This window comes from Lepisosteus oculatus, chromosome 3 (assembly GCF_040954835.1).
Source record: "Lepisosteus oculatus isolate fLepOcu1 chromosome 3, fLepOcu1.hap2, whole genome shotgun sequence".
In the NCBI taxonomy this organism is placed as follows: domain Eukaryota; kingdom Metazoa; phylum Chordata; class Actinopteri; order Semionotiformes; family Lepisosteidae; genus Lepisosteus; species Lepisosteus oculatus.
In genome coordinates this window covers 45,400,353-45,412,566 of record NC_090698.1, presented here as the reverse complement: position 1 = coordinate 45,412,566, position 12,214 = coordinate 45,400,353, and the positions used below count along the sequence as shown (strand labels likewise).

At 40.0% G+C, this 12,214-nt stretch overlaps 1 long non-coding RNA gene across 1 annotated transcript; it reads left to right on the top strand.

Annotated features, from left to right (window-relative positions):
- The first annotated feature begins 5,396 nt into the window (after nucleotides 1-5,396).
- Nucleotides 5,397-9,136, top strand: LOC138237874 (uncharacterized). Its single transcript, XR_011189199.1, has 3 exons — nucleotides 5,397-5,481; nucleotides 8,606-8,706; nucleotides 9,065-9,136. It is a non-coding gene; the product is annotated as an uncharacterized lncRNA (long non-coding RNA).
- The last annotated feature ends 3,078 nt before the right edge of the window (nucleotides 9,137-12,214 follow it).

Genomic DNA, 12,214 nt, shown 5'->3' with positions numbered 1-12,214 from the left:
AAGAACTGTGCAAGTTACAAATTTAGTCTGCAGTTTTATTTTTTTTAAAGAGATTCTCAATTATTAATCTTTATTTTACAAAGCAGTTTTCAGAAGACATTGTTTTCTTAGGAAAGTGCACATTCACAAGAGATAATTTCACCAAATAAATCAATATACAGAAGACAATATACAGAATACATCATAAGATCTACTGTATGTGACTGCCAGGGTCTTAAGGTCAGATCTGAAAACAGACTACAAGGTGAGACTACTAGAAAGCCACTGCAAGTGAATGAAGTAAGCACACATCCAAAAGTAACAAGACCAGTGCTCGAATTCACACCCCACTCTTTACTCGTTATCGTTTTTGGATATGTTTGTATTTCAATTTATAAAAATATGAACGAAGATACTGCTTCGCTTGAAAAAAACGTTTCTGTTGCTCCGATCCTCGGACAATGATGCGCTTGCGACTCCCATCTCTTACCAGTGGTCGCATCGGTTCACCACGTGCTGGAAAGCGTCGCTACACCCCCATGCCCTCACACGAGTTTTTACAAATCTTGAACTGTACAAATTTACATCTTTATTGATATACTCATCGATTTTTATCAAACGAATTAGCTGCTTTCAGGATAGTAAAATGGGAGCACTTAAAAGGGCACCGTTTGCATGATGTTTTACTGAAGCTGGTCTTAATGGAAAATCGACAGAGATTTCTGCTGACACACAATGTAAAAAACAGTATTTTTTACCACTTTGGTTACACAGTGTAGAAAACCGGAATCTAAGTTAGAAAATAGACTTCGCCTGACCTTTACCAGGTTGCAAGGTTGCAGATGCGCAGTAACCACACAAAAATAAAACTCTGTCGCTGCCATGCATGTTTTTTTTAGCTAAAGTAATAACATATGAGAAACTACAATCAATTTAACCCCTTGAGCAATGCGTCACTCTCTCAGTAATAATGCAATTGTGAGTTCAGAGATGAGACTTTGATTGCTGCGTGGCGCTTTACAGATTGAGAACGTGACTTACATGAGACGCGATCTAATACAAAATTAATACAAATTAAAATAAATTTGCAACCTGGGAATTTGGAAAATGCAATTCCAATTACAAGATCCGACCTCGTTCATCTTTTTTGTGGAGTTAGAGTCGCGTTTTGAAATGAAGAAGGTGGAGGAGCTGCCACTGCGATGAATGTTTTAGTGAGGAGGAGTGGGAGATTTTTTCTTTTTTGTATATCTTCTTGACTTAAAAAAGGTGCAAATCTGTTATTTTGGCGTAACACTATCGATGCTCCACCATCGTAATTATTCCCGTACTGCCCGTTCCACCCCTTAGTGTAATCAATGTAAGTTAATGCTTACGTGGCCTAAAAGAAACAACTAATACATTTTGGCTTTATTTGTTAACATGCCTGTGATTTTAAAGCCCATGGCAAGAGTTTGAAAGTTAAAACAGGTTATTTTGAACTGTTGCTTGTCGGGCAATTCAGACACCGTTCCCTTTTGGGGCAAAGCACTGTATGCAGCCATATAGGTCAGGAAAAAAATGTTTAGAAAACATTGAAAGACCTGTATTCCTAAGTATGCTTTCATCACTAAAACACAGTCATGTCATCAAAAACTGTCTACATTGTATGGGAATAAATCCCTAACCCTGGCTTCGGGTTTTGTTAGTTAGGGTTAGGGTTCAAATATTTCTCAAAGACAATTTTCTCAATATTCCACTCATTTGACTAGAAAATTTGCTTCTCTGAATCAAAATATTAGTCTGAAAAGACAATACAACACTGCCAAAACCAAAAGAGTGTGTCAGGAATGGTCAAATTCATTTTTGAAAGGTATTATTTCAGTGGAAATTTTGTTTTGAACGGAGTGCCGAATGAACGTACGTTAAGGCTTAAGTGGCCTAAAAGTCCAAAACAACTAATAAATTTTGGCTTTATTTGTTAATATGCCAGTGTTTTAAAAGCCCATGGCAAGAGTTTGAAAGTTAAAACAGGTTATTTTGAACTGTTGCTTGTCGGGCAATTCAGACACCATTCCTTTTGGGGGCATAGCACTGTATACAGCCACATAGGTCAGAAAAAAATGTTTAGAAAACATTGAAAGAACGGTATTCCTAAGTATGCTTTCAGCCCTAAAACACAGCCATGCCATCAAAAACTGTCTACATTGTATGGGAATAAAACCCTAACCCTAGTGTCACGCTGGGGCTGACTGCGGAGGATTGGGATCCAATGCGGTGCTCTAGGAAGGGATACCTAGCTTGGGGTTTTGTTAGTTAGGGTTAGGGTTCAAATATTTCTCAAAGGCTTTTCACAATATTCCACTCAAAGAACTATATTCCTACAGATGCAGCCATTCAAAACGAGCGGATTATATTGCGGTAAAACGTGGTGGGAGTGTCCCGGAATAACACGGGTTATCGTATAATACCGCAAGTAAGATATTAGTGTCCGGAATTACCGCCAGGTGGAGCTAATAAAGCTCAACCTCTCATGTACAGCGTTTGAGCTTTCGCCATCAAAGTCTTTACAGAAGATATTACTCATAGTATTAATAATGAATGACCTTGGACAAGCTGTAAACTCAAAGTATTATCCTGGTCCACATTCTTTGTAAATCTAAAAACTAGTTTTTTCTTTGACAAAAAATAACGCCACAGCATTTCATTGATCCAATCACACATTTGTTTCCAATCATACAAAGTAATTCTTGAGAATCTCCGATTCACCATGCCTTTCACATGCTCATTAAAGATATTAATTTAGGAACAAAAATATTACTGTATGTAAACTGTACTGTATATGGATGGTCTTGGTATTTGAAAGAAAAAATGCACACCAGTATTCCATTTCTCCCTAAACATTTTAAGAATCAAAGTCTTACATGTGGTTATTTTGGAAACGTTTTTACTTGCTCCTTGCTCCTTCTGACCATGTTACTGTACGTTTATACAGTATTCAGTACTTTGTGAGAAAAGTGATAGTTTTAAGCTTTTCTGTGAATACGCTCGATACCAGAGTAAACAGAAGCATACTTTTAGAATTTGATTAATAGGGAATATAATATGGAATCGCATATATAAAGAAATTAATAATATAATTATATTCATGTACTGTAGCACAGTAGTATATACACATATCTATTGATGTGTACGGCTGTTTCACCACTTGTTATGTGACTGTCTCAGTAGCGTGATGGTTTAAGTGCCTGACTTATAAGCAAAATAACCCAGCTATCGCAATGAGTTTTCTTTTATCAAACTTTACCTTGAAAAACGAAAATAGCAATATTACGGACACTCTATTGACTTTTTTATATTTCTGAATATCACAACATGTTCGAATCTAAGTCATTTATTAACAACAATGGATAGTTTCAGACTGTTACCGATATCGTTATCATCAATATGTGAAAAAAGTGAATCCTGTTTTTTTATGGTCTGTAGTTCAAATCCTGCTTAACTAAAAATTAGACACAAGAAGCGTATTATTGGACAATGCTGTGAGGCTAAAGAAATCAATAATAATTTTAATTCAAACATCTAAATATATTTAACACATACTGTACGCCTGACTAGAGAGTGTGTCTGCTCGCCTGCACGGTGACGTCACCATCTTTCACGTCACACCGTCTGTGTGGTGTGACGCAGTGGTGGCCGGGCGCGGTGAGGTGCAGGAGAAGGGGTGTGTGCGGGTGGGTTTGTGGGGGTGTGTGCAGATGGGGCTGTGGGGCCCGGCGGGTCCTGGCTGTGGTCTGACCAAAAACTCAAAATAAGATACAATCGACAGACATTCCTAACATAGACATATCATAAAACATTTACATGCTGTGAATGTCTGTCGATTGTACCTGTATCTTATTTTTAGTTTTTGTTTTGTTTCACGTTAATTTTATACGGGAGAGTGTCATAGAGAAGACTCCCTTACCCCCATCTTGATTAAAATCGCAAACGTGTGTTTCATAAAATACTTTTATTTTTCACAATCTGGCAATGCCAGACAGAATCCACATTCGCTGCGGAAAAAAATGCCTTGCAGATCAGAACATCAAGGAAGAAAACAATTATTACACCCGGCTTTTCAACGTAATTGCTTTAACTTTCTAATGTGTTACTGTAACAGTCCGGGTGTGGCAAGCCTCTAATGTCTCCCGATTTGGGCAAAAGGAATAAAGCTTTGTTTGATTTCTGAAACCCTTTCTTTATGTCCTCAGTTTTCTTTTGACATTTCATTTAACATTTATTTGTTTGTTTTGTGGTCTGGGTAATTGGAGGCTACGGTGTTATGCTTCCTATAGTGATATACGGCCGTATTGAGCAGTATTTCTCGCGTTAAGAAAGTTAGGTGTTAGCATAAACTATTAGTAATTAATAATATTAAATTTAGCACTGTAATAAATTGTGCTAATAATAAATTCTATTCTACTCTGAGAACATAGGTGGGAGGAAAAATGCCCGTGGCCTTTTCACTGTTAAACTTGTTAACAAAAACTACACTATGCTTAAGAGTTGTTCAATCGTTTTTTTTCAGCACAGCACAGACTGTGCCTGCTAGAGAACCACAATTCACACTCAACCACATCACAGATCACAGATCAGTCCCAGTGTGTGAGATCCTGCTGTTTGATCTGTGCTTGATCTTTGATCTGAAACAGTTCTAACCATTGACACATTTAGCCAATTTCTGCCTGGAATTTCCTCATCCTTAAACATTTGTTATATCTCTGCAGCAGAACATAGCAAGAGCCTGGTTCGGGTCTTAAATTGAAACTAACCCCCTTGGCTTTGAGTGTGAACAAATCTCTTATATTTCTTAATGTGTCCACTCTGCAGACAAACATATGAAAAAAAAAACAAAAACAGCAGGCAAAAATGTTTTTTTTTGTTGGTATTCAGAGGTCAGAATTTTCAATTCTAGGCCTGTCAGGGCCCTGGGAATGATTTGAAAACCTTGTTCTGGGTGACTACTAGCTTGGATAAAAATCTGGGACAAATTGATCAATAAGAAAAAATTCGACATCATGTTTTGAGAAGATTGGAACTGGAATTAAATTTTTAGGTCTATAATAAAAAATCATAAAAATATTGAAAATAAAAAGAATAAAAAACATTAGACACTGCTAAAGAGCCTTTATCTGCTATTATGTAATGAAGAAAACCTCAGAGTTCACTTCCAGTTTGAAAAAAAGGAGCACTGAGAAGAAACTGATAAAAAACTGATTGATTAGCCCTTCTGAGTCAATGATTGACAGCTAATAGGCAGGCAGAATGAAGCCTGAGGCTTCTAGGGGAAGTCTTACCCCCTAAGGCCTCTGAATGGCTGAAAATACAATGACTGACAGCGCTTTTTACCAATCAGATCGCCTTATTTCTCGCGGTCCTTCTTCACACATTTACTACAAAGTCAATAACGTTCAATAGCCTCCAGGTTTGGAGATAAGCTAGTCTGGGTTATTTTGGATATACATCATGCTTCAGAATAAGGTAAAAAAAATGGGATATATATATATTTTTGCTGGTTTTTGCTTTTGCGGTTTTGTTGGTAAAAAGGTATGATATTGACATGTTGTGCTGGCCGGGTGTTTTTATTGGGGTTCTGCTAGTTCTTTAATTTATTGGTTTACTGCACAATAGTGTCATATCTGTGGAATAAACTTTATGGTTTTGTTGTGATGATATTGGAGAATACGTGCATATGAGAAAATGTGTGGAGCTATTTGAAAAAATCTTGCGTTTGTCTTTTAAAAAAAGAAACGACACGATCCGAAAGCTTACCTCTGTAAATATATTAATATCGAGTGGTATTAAATGCAACTTTTTTGTATAGACGTAGCCTGGCAAAGAATAATTAGCACAGGACACAAATATAATTTGGGGGTTCTTTTTTTTCTAGGTGAGTATGTGGTCTGATCTGTTCTTAGTTTTAAAAAATAAAAATAAAAGAAATGACATATAACGATATTTTTATATACACAAAATACGGCGCTGGTTCTTTCACGCAGAGGGGAAAACAAAGAAAACATGTTTAGTTTGACAGTTTTTTACATTGCATCTGCCCGTTACAGAAACGCATCTACACTGAACAACAAAAAAAGAAAGAAATGACATTACAGAAATAGGCAGGTCACCTCACCGAGAACTACATTACGACAATAATTAGTATAAGACTCACAATTGCGTACACTTAACAAACGGTGCTAAACATAAGTCTCTGTAAAGAATGAAGGAGCATGTGAAACCCATTACTTACAAATCAATAAACAGATATCCCTAGCCCGAGAAGTTGTCTAAAAACTGGCTACCGCCTCAGTGTACTCCGTTAAAATCTAATACCCCTCTTGCTAATCTTGTCTCAATCCTATGAAATACCCCTTTATACTCATTTAGGGTGCAAATAGGGAAACAACACCGTATTTACCGTTACAACTCTCTGGAGTCATTTCGGGTTCTTTTTAACGGTCGCTCACTGCCTCTTAGTCCCTACTGCCCATGCGCAGAACGCTGAACTCAACTGACAGGAACCGCGAGCTAAGAGGTAGCGCCATCTAGTGGATTTGGCAGAACAGGCCGCTCTTCACCACTGGGTCACAGAGATGACACTTTTCTAAAATGTCTTTAAAAATAAAAGCGATTACAATTGGCACGACTGTTGACTTTTCACGATAACTCCTAAAGTTATGAAAACACTTGTGTGCGTACAAAATACATGTGGCTGTTTCCACAGCCTTCACTGTCGTTTTTAAGCCATTTGTTGACCACGCTAGAATATTCTTCTGTCCATATCTTTGGAAGGGAAACGCAGAACCAAATGCATTTTAAAGACCACGACATGTGAAAGTGTTCACAGCCTCCACATAAAACTATCACTGAGCTTATTCTCTTTTTTTAAACCTCTGTATTCTCGTCGATGCACTGTAAAAAACATCCTGTAAAATTTACGGTAAGAAATTGGCAGCTGTGGTTGCCAGAAATCTACCGTAAAAAAATGTTTTTAACATCATACCATCATTTTTTCTCCTGTTAAGAGATGCTTAGACACAAATAAGGCAACCACCACTTAATAAGAAAACTGAGGGCAGAGTAGGTGGAATTTTATTTGTCAGTTGTTTTTGTTTGCATAACATGGCCATAGCAGAGTCTTTGAAACCAAAGTTTAAAAGTAGAAACAGGTTGAAAAGGTCAAATCACCAAATAAAAAGAATCATTCAGCCTCAATCATTTAGAGATCAGCCAGAAGGAAAAGTAAGACACTCCAGAAGCAGGGTTGAGAAGCATTGCTTTAATAGACCGATCAGTAAATATCAGTCTCTAAAGAGGAACAATCTTACTCTCTAGCTTGATGGCGAGATCAGAAGAAGCTGCTGTTTTACCATGAGAGGGTTTGGGACAGGGGAGAAGAAATAGAAGCAGCAGAGGACAGATGCATTGAAAAGCCAGGAATCAACACAATAGGTGACTGCACAAACACAAATAATGGGAATCAGTGCACTTTGGCAAAGCAGGTTAATCCCATCGATGCTCTGTTAATTAGTATTTGGTGATGCCACTTTGTCAAAGACTTAAACCAGGTGATTTCAATCATTGTATCATACTGTAGACTGCAATGTGAATTTAATCTCAAAAGGTCCAGTCACTTCATTCAGTCAATTACTTGAAAGAAGGCAGGTGTGAAACTCAAAAACTGAGCATTGATGGCATCCAACTACTTTTGAATTAGCTTAACCAAGAGCTCAGCTGGCATGGTCGTATTCCAGTACTGGGGATGAGTTTTTTCTGAGTTAAAATCTGTAGAAACTTCAGGAGAATTTTCCAGGGTTCTTCCATAGTTTAGTTCCAAATAACTGATCAAGTCTGCATATGGATATACAGTAATTAGGAATAACTCTATGTAGATCGCTATTGCACTGGGGTTCCTAGATAAGTGTGTAGATCTGATGGGCAGCATGGTGGTACAGTGATGAGCATTGCTGTCTTGCAGCACTGGGGCTCTTGGCTCACTTCCTGGTGTGCTATCTGCAACACTAAATTAAATAAAGTGGTTAGAAAATAAATATGATCTAGTTGCTTTTATAATTTTATAGGAATACCTCCTACTGTGTCCTTCAGGTGAAGCCTGTGAGAATTGCCCTGTGCTAACTAAAGCCACGCTTGTGCCTTCTCGCTGTTTCTCCAATGGAATCAAGCCTGTGCCGCCGAACATCCAACCCAGGCCTGTCCATGACACACGGCCCTCAGAAATGTACACATTCAGAGCAATTAAAATGCTGCCCTTACAGCTCAAGACGGTTGTGGCTTTCATAAACAGTGCACTGAAGCTCGTTTCCAAACTTGTAACTTTGTTTTTGCTTACTGCCACACAGGTAGCCTCCTACTTTTATGAACATCTTTTCTGTTTTTTTGTGGGGGCTGGAGTGGAGAGTGTTGATAAAGATAGGTTGTTGTTCAAGCTGGCATCTTTTGTGGTTTTATGTGCTTCAAAGCAGGATTGTGAACTTGGCAAGGGAGTGAACAGAGTCGACAACACTGCTCGAACTCTGTAAAGATGACAGCAGTGCTTATCATTTTTTCACTTTTCTCCACTGTGTCTCCATTTGTGTCTTGTCTGCAGGTCTGATAACTCCCCTCCTTTAGTAGCAAGACCTCGCTTGGCTGGAGTCCCCTCCAGAAGGCTGATGGCTGCTTCCAGAGTGGAGTACAGCCCCAATCAAGGTGCTGACAGCTGGAGCTGCTGGCCTGTCATTTGTTTGAATGAGTTTGCTTTTGTGTATGAGTGTGTGCTGAGAAACCAGCTTTGAGACTGGGCAAAACTGAAAGTAAGTTTCTGTGCTTTACAGTAGAGTACAGTAGAGATTGAAACTTCCTGTCTGCTGGGACTCAGAGTTAAAGAGATAAATAAGATAAAGACCTTGCCAATTATTCTTCTCAGTCAGTTCTTGCATTTGCCCTCCTTGTGTTGAGGTTGGTGTGTGTGTCAGTGTGTCTGCTACTGTGGGCTGTGGTGTTGTGAGATTGGTGAAAAAGGTGACAGTTCTGAAGGGTGTTGAGATATTTTGACCTTGTTTTGTAGGGGTGACCTCAGATGTGAGTGTAGTGGGGCAGTGGCTGACCTATTCTAATGGGCCTGGTGAGTCTGAGGAGGACAGGCTGATAGTGGTGTCCCCACCTGCTGCCAGACCCCCGGGCCGTGTGCCCCGCAGAGTGTCCAGAATCCCCACATGTGAGTCGGCTGCACCATTGGTTAAGATGTCATAATGATAATAGGGACTGGTACCAGAGTTACATGCAAAACCTCACTGGTAACAAAAACTCTCTAATGGCCTGTGAAGAGGGATTTATTACAGACTTGACACTATTCCTTTCTAACATCCCACCTTCATAACTGTACAAAACGAAAATAAACTTACCTTTTTATCCATGATACAGGATTCTCCAGGATCAGGGAAAAAAAATTGTATTACTGTATACTTGGTTCTGCTCTGTCTTTTTAAACTGCCTTACATCAAGAAAATGCTCTTCTGCTGCTGCTGATGTGGTAAAAAGATTATGTTTCTAACATTCGTTTTCTTGAATGTTTTTTGGAGTCCTTTTGTAAAAGTTTAGAGGATAGTAAGACTGGCCTTGGGGATCATTGTATTGTTTTATTGATTTTGAGGATCGTTCTGATTTTGGTGAGTTATTAATGGGCGGCATGTTGGCTCAGTGGTTGGCATTACTGCCGCGCAGCACTAGTTTTTATGGGTTTCCAGGTATTCCAGTTTCCTCCCACAGTCCAAAGACATGGTGGTAGGTTAATTGGCTTCTGGAACAAGTGGCTTTGATGTGAGTATATGAGCATGTCTGTGTTTGTGTCTGTGTGCCCTGTGACTCAGGCTCCCTCCCTCATGACCTTGTATTGGATAAAGTGTTTAGAAAGTGGATGGATGGATGAATGAATTGAGAATTGATCAAAATTGGTTCTTGAAAAAGAAAATTGCCTGATAACTGCCCTATCAGAGGGGGTTGCAACAAGTCAGTTTCAAAGACCTTCAGAACTGTAATGTGAACTCTTGCGGACATGTGAACTGATCTGTAGACAATGGGCACAAATCAAGCCACGCTAGAGATAGCAGCACAACCCAGGATTTATTGAACTCTTAGGAGTGGATATGCCAGTACACATTACTGTTCACATTTCAACTCCAGCTTTAGCAACACAGCAACAGATAGCGTGCCAGAGTTTTAGAGTATTGGGTGCGACGTTTTGGTTCTGTGAGGCAGTAGATCATCAGGTGACAAAAGCTCACAAGGTGATGATATCTCCAGATTCACAGAGAAAACCCCAAGGAGCTCCTTCAGAGTAAGCAAACTCATTTGCAGTAGATTCTGGCCAGAATACAGGTGGTTTTAGTTTTTTGTTAACCCCAGCAACTCTGCTTCCCCACCCAGTTATCCCAGAGCCTTACCAACCCCAGGTTTCAGGGAAGAAGGGGCTCCTGAGGATGTCACAGAACAGTGGTGGAGAGGACTCGGACATGCAGTTCCTGAGCCCCACCAACCCTTCCGACAGAGAGAGAGGTGTGCTCACAGAGGAGGGTCAGGCCTGAAAGGGGATCTGCAGTCCCAATATCTCAGGCCGGTTATTAAATCTTGCAAATTTTTTTTTTTCACAAAGAAGTGAGAGGCTGTGAAATTTTCAAAGCAAAAAGCAAATCCTTGATGAGTAGCCCAAGAGTCACAGCTGAAACTGATTCGGGGAGTGCTGCTTCCTGCTATTGACATTTCTTCTCTTCCCACCAGATTGCCTGTGCTTTGGTTGTGTCTTTGGCTCATAGATGTAACTGGACTTTTAGATGAAAAAGGATTTGATATCTCACAAGCTGTTAAATGTTTTTTTTTATTTCTCAACAGAACTTTAGTCATAGCATTAAAACTCCCAATGGATTTTGGATACACAGTTCCACGCATATGCATTAGTTAACAGCTAAGGCTTGGCCTGTCTAATGGTATACTTGATACTTGATGTCTAATGATATACAAATGATGCTTGGGCTGGTAATGATAATGCTATGCTAGTTAATTATATTAATCCTTAACATCTTTCAATGTTTGGGAAAACCAAGGAATGAGCTATGTTTGGCTGGTTTTGACAGCTCCCGTCCATGGTGGGGACAATGTGCCTACAAAGACTTCCTGCCCTCTCTGCGGACATTCCAGCGTAGAGCGTACATTTCTCACAGCCCCAGGAGCTGCTGGGGGTCTGGGCTCTCAGCCAGCTTGCAGGAATGTGGACCCTAATGTTGGCATGTCCAGCACCTGATCCAGCAGGAAGGAGAGCAGTCTTCTGTGCAGATCCCTCTGCCCCAGTTCCCAGAACACTGCAGGGAAGGATACACATCCATTCCTTTTCTTTCTCCTTTTTTTCATCTTGCTCAGTTTTTATTAAGTGATCATTAAAATTGAGGAACATTGATAATGCTAGTTTGGATGATTTTTGACAACTGCAGTTTTGATTCCAATTTTGGTGATAGTAGTACTATTGATTACTGTTAAGTATCAGACTGAGGACTGATTGCCTATTATGAAGACTGGTAGTGGTTACAGTCAAGTTGGTTTGCACAATCTTGACCTCCATGTGGTGAAAGAGCAGGGGACTTGATGTAGTGTTTTAGCAACAATGGCAACTTGTTAGGAAGACTGCCATCCTGACTAACCACTACAGCCTTCACAATAGACAAGCAGTCCTCACCCTTTATTCTTCTTAAAGGTCAAGTGGAAATATAGTTTCCTCTCAGAACGTCATGTACAGACAGTATGTGTAAGCCCTGTCTGTGTTTTTCAGGGGAAGCCCAGGGAAGGACCTTCCCAGAGCTCCTCAGAGCCTCTCAGATGTGCTCCACAACCTGCCGCTGTGTCTTCAATGGAATCAAACCCGTGCCCCCGATCTCTCGTGGCACCAAGCCCTTGCCCGACAGGGCCTAGGGTATGCCCAGGGACTCAGGAAAGGCAAGCCAGACAGGGCGCCCCTTGGAGCGCCCAATGGAAAGTAACCTTCAGCTTTATGGAGAAGAGGAGGCAGTGGACTATGAGGAAGTCAGAACACACCAGTGGTGGACATCACAACATTCTTGCCTGTGGGGTTGGGGATCTCAAAATTGACAGCTCTGTTCCAGCTCTGTAAAGATAACTGTCAGAGCAGTGCTGATTGTTATTATTTTTTCACTTTTCTCCTCTGTCTCTG